General features: G+C 41.3%; 1 protein-coding gene across 6 annotated transcripts in view; it reads left to right on the forward strand.

The window, feature by feature from the left end:
• Positions 1-12,981, forward strand: part of LOC147133271 (sorting nexin-19-like) — a 96,247-nt gene that overhangs the window by 38,033 nt on the left and 45,233 nt on the right. For all 6 annotated transcript variants that reach the window (XR_015090333.1, XM_086057369.1, XM_086057371.1 and 3 more), the window contains one exon: positions 701-764. The gene's annotated coding sequence lies outside the window, so the exon portion shown is untranslated. The remainder of the gene's footprint in view (positions 1-700; positions 765-12,981) is intronic.

A 12,981-nucleotide genomic window follows, 5' to 3' on the forward strand; every position in this document is an offset into this window, starting at 1 on the left:
GTGTTTGACCTCATGACAATCACCGTCTTTCGTCGCCTTTGATAAATCCCACCTCCAACTAGTTGCCTCGTGTGCAAAGGATACACAGAAGAGTCAATCTTGAGGTTTTAGAGAATGACATTGTAGAATACAAGTGCATGTGTTCTGTGATGTGTCAAGTCATTGGACAATGGGAGTTTGCACTTTGGAATCAGTAAAATGTTGTACGATGCAACTGGCCTGTAGGGCAAGCGGCATTTTCAACATTTGAGTTTTGTCACTGAAGCCAGCCAGGATGGCACATTCACAAATGTTGCCTCAGTGCTCAGTTCTCCTTACACTATTGTCATGTGTTGAAATGTGTCTGGAGCAAAATGTCTGTTTCTGTAATTGGTCTGTGATCTCAGTATCTTCATTTCCTGCTCCCCTACTAGCACCTCTCACAGATCCCTATTTTTGTCTCTGACTTCTTTTGTGTAAGTCACAATCTTTCAGTGATCTACCGCATTTGAACAGCAGTGGTGCAGGGATCATTTCATAGCCCGGGTTTGATGCGATGCAATAATGACAATGCAGTGAAGGTAGCTTAGGAAGCTTTTAACTTTGCGTCTCTTTTACTGTGGTCATTGAAGATCGCTTGTGACACAATTATTGCTTTTATGGATATGTAATGCCATACTGCCTTGCACCATTTAACCTTTTTTGACTTTTAATTCTACAGCCTCTTTTCAGTTCACTGTGAGGATGTGGCCATAAGGAACTTTGACCCTGAATGACCTCAGCAGGTAAGTGATCACACAATACCAGTTCAAGCCTATGGTGGCTTGTGATGATGTAGTAAACTGTGTGAATAGACAATTATTCCAACATTGGGCAGTAGGTTGCTTTAAGACTGGTCATGAACTGATTGCATGAGGCCAGTTATGGCAACCAGTGCATGCTCTCATTTTAGAGTTTTCAGGAAAATGGGTTTGCAGATGTCTTGTGTATGCGAAAAAAAGCATTATAACCAATCCGAAGAATGTCCTTAAAGACAAAGTAAATGTGTTAAAATCATCTTCACTGATCCAGCAATATTGTGACCCCATAAAAGGTGAGTGAGGTACACACAAACTTTACCCTGGCCTGAGCGAAAAAGTTTTTTTTTTTTGTTTTTTTTTTGTCACACAACCGTTACTGTAAAATTCCTATGCTAAACTGATCATTAACACTGTAATTGATCATTTGTGTTTTCCCACAAGCAATAGAAGGTCATTGTCATTGTTCGGTATAAATACCCTCTACATAAACAGAGTGCTACCAAATACAGATAATACTCAACGAAAATATAAAACTCTTTCTATAAAAATGTGTATGAATCTCCAATATGAGAATCATGTACTTGTGTGTATATTTGTGTCCACTTCTAAACGGAGGAGTAACACCTTCAAATTAATCAAGACAAAAAGGAAATAAACTCCCGTGCTCACATTGTTGACAACTGCAAATGGCTCAACAAGCAGTAGTTAGACGGGAGCAACCATATTTGGTAACTACACTGGGTGTGCGCAGGGACATAGTGGACCATGCATTCCTTCCTATGAGGCGGTTGTGATTTCTCCCAGCCAACCAGCAAAACAACAACAATAAGTTTCATTATGAAATGCAATATGATTATGCTCCAGTGAAATGTAATAAGAATGATGAAAATGTTTGGAGGTCATTTTGAAAGTGCTCAACTGATTGCAGTCAGAGCTCCTGACGTCACTCAGTCGGCCACACCGTCAGACAAATTTGTCAGACAAATAAGAATTTGGTTGAAAAAAAGATAAAGCTTTCTATGTAGATGCTAAGGGCAGGGTGATTATGAGAAGAAAAAAAATCACACTTATTTTGATTGATATTGAAATCATGATTAATGAAAACGCTTACTAATTGATTTCAAAACCTTTATTTGTATTTAGTATTTTAATATCTATTCAACTGCCAAAACTAAACTTCAAATATAACTTGACATAACAACCAGAACATAACTTGGTAACAAAGTGGAATAATAATATATTAGCGTCACAGCAATAAAAACAATAAATAGAAATAAATATCAGCTCCAATTCAAGCTGTGCGCGCGTTGGCTTTTAGGGGCAGTGTGGTGCCCTGCATGCTTAGAGTACACACAAAAAGTTGCAATTGAGCTTTATTAGTATAACTCGATTTTCACAGATTTGGAAGAATATACGCCTTTGGGTATTGTTATAGTACTTATCTGCATAGGTTCCCTACAGTGCTTCTATGTGAGTATTCGTTATTTGAAGGACTATCATATCACTCCTGGAACTGGATGCTAATTTTCTAGCCTGTTAATGGGATTTTACATTGACTGCTAGCATTTTTGATGTTTCCAACACAAAGTATGTATTGTACTTCAATGTGTTTAATTCTTTTTGTTGTGTGATTAGTTTTACAGTCAACTTCAACTGAGGTGTCCTTAAACAGCTTTATACATGCTCCGGGAGGGCAGAATAACATTCGTCACATGCTTGCAGCACAAGCATCACGGGGATTTCAGGGAGCTTGCACCATAGAGGAACTTGCAAACACACACAACGCCGTTTAGCACATTGATAATTATTCTTCGATGATATCGTTTTTATGGTCACGAGAAGCCAAAATCGAAATTACGATTATCTTTCAATTAATTGCCCAGCTCTAGTAGACGCTGTTTTCACAGTGTCACTCTGAGGGAACTTGTCAATATTCATGACAGCATTTGTAAACGTGTTATATGAGGGCGCAACAGAAAAGCGAGTGTTGGTCATGTTAGCGCTCCTCCGACCATATTCTCTCTCGCCCGTGTTAAGGCAGCGTCCTGAGATGCCCTCAGATGGCTCAGCCCTTTCCTTCTGCATGTGTCGCCTGCTTTTGGCTGCTGCAGCAGAAGTAGAGGCAGGTGTTTCTACCTTATGTGAACCCCCTCCTGTCGCTTTCCCTCCTTCCTGTTTCCTTATCACTGCAGTGTTGCAGCTCTGTCTGGGAAGCAGCGATTCTATTGTTTGGAGCAAAGGGATGTTCTAGTCGAAGGGGGTGGGGGCGCCACTGGGTCCACCCCGCCCTGTGGAATGGACATGCTCCAAATCACTGTGATACTTGGCATCTGGGTGCCATCAGCAGCTCACAGTGTTTTGTTTTTTTTGGTCTGCCCTCGCTGGACAGCTCACTAGTCTTTCTGCTGCAGACCGGCGCCATCTTGTTAGTGCTCGCCTCTGCAGTGCTCGAACGAAATCGTCCAGCCCGCGTCAGACGTTTGTCTCTAGTTCTACCGCGCTATTTTTTCTTTTTTGAGACAAATCCTGCCTTCGCCAACGTTGAATCAATTAATCGCCTTCATGTGTTGCTCCCATACATCACTTTGACATCTTAGCAACTTCTTACATCAGATTTATTCCATAGCCTTACGAGAACACTAAAATAATTCACTGCTCTCTTAATAACAATGGGTTTGCCTGTATCTTTGCGGTATAGATGTACGCTACAGAGAAAGTTAAGTGGTATTCTTAGTAAAATGATTCAAAATAGTGGATGTGAGGTTGGAGAACCAGATTTGCAACAACCGTATGTGGAAAAAAATCAGATGGCCATTGAGTATACATATATTCACATTTAAATGAAAATTTCCCCATTGTGGGATCAATAAAGGCCTTCTTATTTTATCTTATCTTAAAATTCAATTGTTGCTCAAATCTTTGTACAGATTACAATTTCCAGTGTAAAGTCAATTTTCATCTCTGTGTCTTTGTAAACAAGGTCATTGTGTCATAGTAAAATGAATATTGTTCATGTTTGCAGTGTTTTATGCCATCAGCCTATCATCAAAAGAGGCTGATGCTTATCTAGGCATGTGAAATAAGGTTCTTAATTAATTATCTAGGTCAAGGGTATCAAACTTATTTTTGTCGCGGGCCATATTGTAGTTAAGGTTTCCTTCAGAGGGCCATCATGACAGTGAACCCAAATCCACGCCTCACAATGCATATCCATCCATTTTCAAGACTGCTTATCCTGTTCAACAAATTGAATGAATAACTAAGTTTTCAAATCAAAGGCCAGTAACATCTGTTTGGTTAAATATTATTACATTTATTTTAAAAGGTAGTTTGTAATAATAAATGCTTGCAATGTATCAAAGTTTTTAAAAGTGAAGACAATGTGCAATTTTAGTATTTTCGCAATACACATGGAGTTCATGCACATAATTTGCTTTGGCGGGCCACATAAAATGAGGAAGTGGGCCGAATCTGGCCCCTGGGCCTTGTGTTTGACACATATGATCTAGTTTTTTTTTTTTTTTTCAAAATGGTAACCCTTATAAGGATATTTTTAATTTTAAAAACAAACAATTGTGTAGCAAGTTGTTTTTTGTGTATTCCAACACATTATCTTTACCATTGTCATCGCCAAGTATAAGAACAAGTAAAACGTATAGATTGCATGACAAGGTGCAGTTTTCACATGAAATGCTAGAAGGATTTCAACCTCTCAATAATGAAGACCAGATGTTGGAGTTATGCATAGGAAGTCAATTGTCTACACTTGCTACTGCCTGTGACAGTGATGCACACAGGCACCCGGGCTGCTGCTTTACTGTATAATCAAATTTAACGAAGACCCTCTCTCATATTACTGCTTGTTTAAAAGCAGCACGGCACATTCATGGAAGTGCACAGGCAAAAATAGAAGCAGTGCATAAATGTGCATGCAAGCTCCTCATGAATTCCTAGTAACATTTTTTAACATAAAGCAATCCTTTTGTTAGGCTTATCCACACTTGCGGGAAAGTATATTGAATGGAATACACATGAGCCAAAGACGAGTCACAAACATGTTAAGAATAATGGCTGTTTATTCATTTTTTGTATGGAGATGTGATGGATAGTGGGCAAATCTATACTGTAGCAATGTACATATACTATACAATGAAACTCATGTCCTCCTCCTACTGTTGCCCCTTTCCCTCATTTCACTCGTCCAGTTTTTTTCCTCCTCATCTTACATACACTCACATGCACCGCCAGCCTGTCTCTGTGTCACACACAAACATACACACACGACTTTTGTTTGGAGTCAGACAGCATTGAGAGGAGATCCTGTGGCCTTTCTGAGAAGAATGTTAATATGGCCGCGCTGGTCTCTCTGGGGACGGAGCGAATGGACTCTGGCTGCTAATGCACTGTCACACTAACCCAGCATGTGCACGCACACACACACACACATCCACACATTATACCAGTAGCAGCAGCAACGAGACTGTGGTTTAATCTTCGCATTAACTTAAAATGGGTAGTTTGCAATTTCCCCCAAAAAAAGAAAAAAAAATGTGACATTTGTCCAAACTCTCATTATGACTTGATTGTAGTAGATGATAGATATGATCTGTGAAAAATCAGCCGGCTCTGGCCCCGTCTTGTGTTCGTAATTTGATTTGCAAGAAACCACCGCGCCTGAGGACAAACAACCAATCGGAGAGAGCCGTGACTTACGAGGTGTCAATCATTTGTAATGCACTCGGGGGCATAGTTATCAAGTCGAAAGCTCCTCTAATGGCATAAGTCAGACTTTCTTTCTGCATGACATCCGGCAAGACGACAGCAAACTTTGCTGGACTTTGGATATCTTAATATCTTAATGTACCTCTAACCAAATAACTCCATAAATATATACTGGAAAGTTCAATTTCGTCTTGTGAATGTGAAGCAACTCACCTCCCTGGACTATTCTTAAATGGACAAGTGGCCTGATCTCAAACCAATAGCACCTTCCTTTCACTTACTGAAGGCAGAAATGACGACCCACAAAGGTTTGTAAAGGCAACATCATAAAAAACCTGTCTTTGTCCAAATACATCTGGATCAAGCTCTATTCGTCCCTTTTTATTGGCTAAAAGCTGCCTGGAAAAATGTCAAGCTCTTTCCGCAGAAGCGTAACCATAACAAATGTGTTCCGACAATCTTAGCTGGAGTATTCAACCTCTTCTTTTATACTATATGGACAAATGTATTGTGCCAGTCCTCTTAATCATTTAATGTAGGTGTCAAGTCTGTCCAATAGCCACACGTTTATTCAGCCAAGCTGTATGCCTTTGCAAACATTTGTGAAAGAAGGGTCAGAGATCACTGAATTGAGGGTGATGGGTAATGTAATGGGATGCCACAACTGAAAAAAGTGGAAACGGTCAGGGAAATGTGCTCCATTGAATCTGTTGTACGTCGTATCACTGTATAGTAGAAGCGTTAAGGAACCATAGCCACAGACCACATTCGTATCGTAGTGGGATTGCCAAAAGTCTTAATGATTCATTTTACTGAGACATTTGGTACAAACCTTTGCTTCCGACTTTGCAGGACCAGTCTTTTCTGAACCCCTGTTCAAATTTCATCTTTTTGTGATATACAAAAATTAGACCAAGATCATTTATTTCAAAACCTTTTCCATTATTGTGGCCTAAAACCTGGACATCTGAATTATTATTATTATTAATTTAATCTTTTTGAGAGGGGAAGTAAAAGTGGAGATAATGCCGTTGCGCAAGTGTGAACACCCCCTTATAACTGAGATGTGGCAATGTTCAGAATTAACCAAATGCATTCAAACCAGGGGCGGAGCCATGGGTGGGCCTGGGTGTGCACACAAAAATGTCAAAAGATAAATAAAACTCCAATCGCAAAGCCCAACATTAAGGACCACAAATGTTCCAAAAGTACATTTTAGAACATGCAAAACATAACATAAGTATTCTGCCCTCCCTGAGCAGACTGAGTACGTTTGGCAGATAGCGAACAGTCCCTCAAAAAGAGTCCAATGTTGCTGGTTTCAAGCCGTTTATTACATTCCAGTTGAAGTTAACTGTAAAACTAAACACACAAACAAAGAGAATTACACGTAGTGCACATTTGAACATAAACAAATAAACAGGGAGGCGGGGAGTGTCACGTACGGTGCACTTTGCGTGCTGTGATTGGTTGGTCGGGTATGCGTCAGTGGCTCTGAGCCGTCATAGAGCTAAACTGTATAAAATGAGCCCTGTAGCTGATCAAACGATCTTTCGGCTTTATGAGATCGTCAACACGTTAAAGTCCTTACCGATCTAATATCGTCATATCGCCCACCCCTACTCACAGGCATATGCTCTTCGTACCCTGCCAAAAACCACCACGAAACTCGGATCGGGATTTTCTTCTACACCTCAATGTAATAACACATATCTTCTTCTACTCCTCAGTGTAACTACACGAATTTCAATAGGAGGACCCACACTGCCCCCAAGTGGCCAGGTCGTGCACTGCTTGAATAGCGCTCCATCAAATGCACACACACACACAAATAGGGCAATACATAAGATCTTGAAAGTATCAAAAAGCACAAAAAGTATCACGATATATATACATACATAGATCAGGGGTGCCCATTACGTCGATCGTAAGGCATTGTGGGTAAATCGCCAGCCTATCATCCGTCCTCACTAGTGTATTGCTACGTTCATGCTACGTTCACACCAACTGCATTGGGAGCGTTTCTGGCGGCGCATTTGAATCGGAGTCAATGTAGTTCGCGCGGGCGGGCGCGGTTGCGTGCGGGGCGGCGCGAATGATGCGTTTGGAGCGGTGGGCCGCGGAGCGAAGCACCGGAAATCCGCCCATTCGCTCCATTCGGCTCGTATAAAACAAGTAAACTTTTTTGCCATTTCGCCTCGCGGCAGCCTATCAGCATCTGGCATACTAAGTCACACACTGCCACACAGCGTCCTGTTCACTCGGCGGCCAGCGATATTGTTAGCATTAGCATAGTGTGCAAAATAGTTCACTTGTTTTATAGGCATCGAATGGAGCGAATGGGCGGATTGTTGTTGCTGCAAATCTGCTTGAGGCTGGCTATCAGCAGCTACTAGACTATGCGTCCCTGGCTGATTCAAGTCATCAGAGTAAGTTAATTGCAAAAAAATTTGTTGTTGTATTGTGCTATATAGGTTGATGCAGTCATGCAAGGTCCACCAGCATATGCGGTACATATAAAAATGATTCTATATATATTTATAAATAATGTGTTTTGCATTTTTAGTCGGTGGTAGATCATTTTGACTCGGTCATGTTGTAAGTAGCTCTCAAGCTGAAAAAGTGTGGGCACCCCTGATATAGATATATATAGATATATAGATATATATTAGAACAGGAAATACATTCCTAAGCTCTTATACAGTAAGTGTCTTTCACCATCGCAAAGTCTCTTTCATACTCATTCATGCTGTCTCATTCCGTATTCCTGCAGGAAAGACACAAAATCCCCCACAATGACTCCCCCATACCCCCCGTCAACCTAAGTCCTTTCTTAATAAAGGTAAAGTATGATAATGGCCTCCAGGTTGCCATAGAAATGAGACAGGGCCCCTGTATGTGAGTGTGGACCTGAAGTAAAACCCATTTCTTTGCTTCCCCCCATGGACCCGCTGCACTTTGCCTGCATCTTTTAACCCTTTTCCCCTTACTAAGCAGTTCTGCCTTCGTCAGGGCTTGCGTCCACCTTCTCCTGTTTGATGATAGAATGAATTCTAAAAGACTCTGGTAGAATTTCAATCCTCAGTGTTTATTTGCACATCACAGAAACACTGAGAGTGCGGTCAGTAGCTGAATCCTCAGAGGTGGTCAGTGGCTGATCTGCTTTGAATGCCGACACAAAGGTAACATTACTAAAGAAGTGTGTGTGAGGATGAGGAGGGATTCAACACTCGGGCCGATGAAGCTTTGTTTTCAGTACAAATCCTCCCGACTTGGATCTGTTTGATGTCACCCGGCAAGTCAAAAAATGATTGCATATTTGTGCTTTTGTCAAAATACATGATCCAAAATTCAAGCTTCCTGCTTCTAACTTTAAACTTCACACAGGCTCTTTTTGGTAAGCTGGGGCTTGCACCACTGTTGTTTTAGCTATGAATATAAAAAACATCAGTCCGTGTTTCTTTTGTCTTGGTTATTATATTGCCAGCTGATTACATTTTTCTTATCTAATAGAATTGAACTGAATTGTTTCCATCATGGGCAGTTTTTCTTTTGACAAACAGTATATTGCCGAGCAGAACTAATCACCAAGAGGGGATTGGGTGGGTGATGACGTGTACACTACATTTATGAGGGCATCTTGCCATTAAACCTACTGTAAGTAGAAATGTAAGAAAATATCAAATTGATGCCACCTCTGTAACTCTAACAGCTCCCTAAAGCTTTCCTACAGGATTTTGGAGTATGTCTATGGAAATATTTGTCCACAGTGTTTGTTGTAGTGCACTCCAAACATGTTTGATTGGGTTTCACACCAAACACAACCCACACATGCCTTTATAGACTCTTCCGTAACAGAATATGGCCGTTCCCAAATTGTTGCCACAATGTTGGAAGAACAGAATTGAGTGTCTATTTTTCTTTCGTGGCCTTTGCGGCCAATGGCTCTTTTGGCCAAAGTCCACGTGGCACCAAAAGGCTGTAGCATTCCTGATGTCTGTGGCTAATCTGTGGTGTCAGCTTGTGTTAACGCTGCACTGCCAAATTTGAGTGCTCGCAGCGCGGGCGAATATTAAAAAAAGTCACATCAGCTGCATTCCGGGAGGGCGGGTGTGTGGAGCAAGGGTCACGTAAGGTCGAACAGTGCTTGCGCGCTGAGCCGCTAGTACAGTAACGGTCCAATGGTCTGGACAGGAGGCGGGGCCCGGGCAGGACGGCACACTTGAACACACTTCAAAGGGAGAGAGAGCATTTTTCCTCGTCCAGCCTCATTGAAAGCAGCCTAAATGAGCTTTGGGGGGGGGGGGGGGGTCGCTCCTGCTGTTAGACAATTGAGGCACGATGAGGGATGCCGAAAAAGGGTGCTGGGTCATATGTGTAGTTAATTATCTGCTCCTCAGCCTGCCATACAGTTTCTGCATACCACTCTCATTGACCTTGAACCACTCGGAGGTAATATGCTAAATTTGAAGTACAGTATAAGGTCATAGAGCCCAACAATTAATACATAGCATGGTGTTTTTATATGCAAAAATATTTATCTGAGATGCAATCGCTTTTAACAACAGTATGTTCTCTCATTGTCGAATGTTCTATTTTTTAATGATCTCTTATTAAACTGCAATATTTTGAACAACCATCATTCCAACCATCTTTAGGGTATACGCTAACTGAAATCTATTTTATACAGAGGCTCTCAGCAGGGACCTGGGACCTGACCTCTCTGTTAAGAAAGATTAAGAAAATGCATTGTTCAAAAAAAGCCTTTGAAAATACAGTATGACCTGCCCGATGTACGACTATTTCGAGATATGATCGTCAATCGGCCAATTTTTTTCATTTTTTTTATTTGTATTTTTTTACTTGAAACTATAATCTTGAGATACGAGCACTGTATGGTGGCAGGTGAGTCAACTCACATCACAAGAAGCAGCAGTTTTAAAAAAGAGGCTGCAAATCCCCTGCAAAGCACAACTAATATTACTGCCGTACTGAGAAGCAGAGAAAGGAGCTAAGTCTCCAGTACAGTAATGCGTTGTCTGACTTAAAGTCACCAGATGGTCAAGGCCCGCACACTTGAATGAGCAGCACAATGTGCATTGAGGGAGAAAGTACCTTCTGCAATATAGTGCAAGAGCCTTTAACTGTTCTGCCAACAGCGTCACTGTACGTCACTTGCATAAATAGATCAACAAAAGCAAGAAATTGAAAATAAATCACTTTCTAACCAGTTAAGGGAAATTACAATGATCTCTCCTGGTGTACTAATATGTTTGGGAATCATGGAGAATAAGAAGTACACAAGCTCACTGCAATTTGTGAACTCCTTGGTCCTTGAGGCCATTTTGGGGACTTTGGAATATGCGCGTTGCTCCCTGCGAGTCCCAGTGGGGCGACGACAGGAATGTAATGGGGGTCAGGGGTCAGACAACCGCATGAAGTACACTTTTGCAGCGTGGCAACAGGTGCTGAAAGAACCCCTCTCAAATTAATTCCAAATTGTTTTTATTGACTTACTGTATCTCGAAATCTGCACGCTTTTCGAGCACGCTTTTTTTTTAGCAATTTTTCTTTGGGGCGGGGGGATTATATGCTGGTGTAGTGTGAAACATTGTTAAATATAGCAACAAAAATGCAAAGTTGTCGTCAAGTCATTAGGTGTGCTGCGGGAAGTAATCCGATTGGTTTGAAAATTATTATTTGTTTATTACAAATAATGTATCTTTTTTCATCCATCTATGCCAGCCATGGGGAACTTAAATGTTGGAGGAGGTCTTTTGGCATTTTTCATCAGTGCTCCTGAAGGGATACATAGGACTGTGCACTTCCTAACCAGATGTATGGCAAAAATAATTTAAATTATGGACAAAATACATATGTGCAAAATATGTACTATTAATATACTTCATTTTTGAAAATACATTTTTTAATGTTTGTATATAAGATCCACTATCATCACCCAATAACAAAGGGTTTGGGGCAAAAAACAAAATCACTACATGTTGTACATTTTTTCCTCAGCTGAAAGGGCTCTTTTGCATAAAAAATACCATTAAAGGATGGCACAACACTGCTAAACAGCAAACAAACAATAAGTGCAAGCACTAATTTTGTGTGTGTGGGTGGGGTGGGGGTTCCCCAAAAATCAACTCAGTCAAAATGTTAATATTATTGAGGTACTATGTTTGTTCTGTTTATCTGTCAAAATCTACCAAAAATTCTTAGGCTTTCTCACGTGGTATAGAGCAGTACTAGTGTAAGCACAGCTAAGACCTCTAATTGGTGACCCGTTATCTTACAGCTTCAAACTACAGTTGATATTTTCGCAATACGACCCTCATTGATTTTTAAATGTTTATTGTTAACATTTAACATTTTTTGAAGATTTTGGGGGGGTTGTAAAACCCCCAAATTCCCTCCCAATTTTTTTTTTTTTTTCAAATTTATCAAGGGGCTATTCCAGTGTGGTTGCGGACCACTGGTTGCCTATCCCTGATGCATGCCAGCAATGTATACCGACAGGCAAAACAAGGTACAAGAATTGCCTCTGTGTTCAACTAAACAGGGCCAGATTATACACAAAGTACATTTGCACGTAAACTAAGATGAGATCATCCTTATTTTTCTTACATATATTTTTGTGATGTTTTGATTTGGTGGTGTGCCGCAAGATTTTTCTAATGTAAAATATGTGTTTTGGCTCAATAAAGGTTGGGAAAAACTGGCTTAGAGGCCAGCATTGCATCCGTGCCAAGGTACTCCTTCTCCCTCCTGAGAGAGGCCCCACCATTCAAGCACTGTGAGGTCAACAAGTACAGATGATCACCCACAATGCCTCTGGACAAGGAAAAAAAAAGAAGGCCCTTAAATATGCGAGCTGTTCCTTTAAGACGGTTAGGAGCTGCCTCAAAGCAGAAAGGAGGAGGAGGGCGATGAGGAAGCGGGCGACTGAAATTGTATCATCTGGACGCGCTAAAACGTCTAAACTGCCGCTTCCCGCCTTCTGCTGCAAAGCTATTAAGTTGCAATTATTCATCATATCAAATTAGGGGTGTCGCTTTGCCCGCCGCTTCGCTGTGGAGAAAAGGAGCGTTGTTGCTAGGAGAAGGAGAGAACACCATCTCCTCTTATTGGCCGGCAGGCAGCGTAACACGGCCCAATGAGAGCAATAGCCGCGCTAACCCCCCACATGCAGACCTGATTAATATGTCAGACATGTTTTATGAGTTAACGGGAATCCGACTGGTTCACTGGTGGTCTAGTGATACATTCGTCTGACTACATTGCAGGCAGCATTGGTTCAGTTCAGATTGACTGCTTTTCTGTCTCTAATAGCTTGTGACTGACTGATAACCAGTACGGGGTGCAGTCAGCCTTTCCCACAGCTGGGACAGAGTCCTCCTCCCCGGGGTAAGCAGTGTAGAAAATGGATGGATAATGGGAATCCGACTGGATGCGGCAGACACAATGTACATGCGGG

Source organism: Filicampus tigris, chromosome 17 (assembly GCF_054856515.1).
Source record: "Filicampus tigris isolate MCC_2025a chromosome 17, RoL_Ftig_1.0, whole genome shotgun sequence".
Taxonomy (NCBI): Eukaryota; Metazoa; Chordata; class Actinopteri; order Syngnathiformes; family Syngnathidae; genus Filicampus; species Filicampus tigris.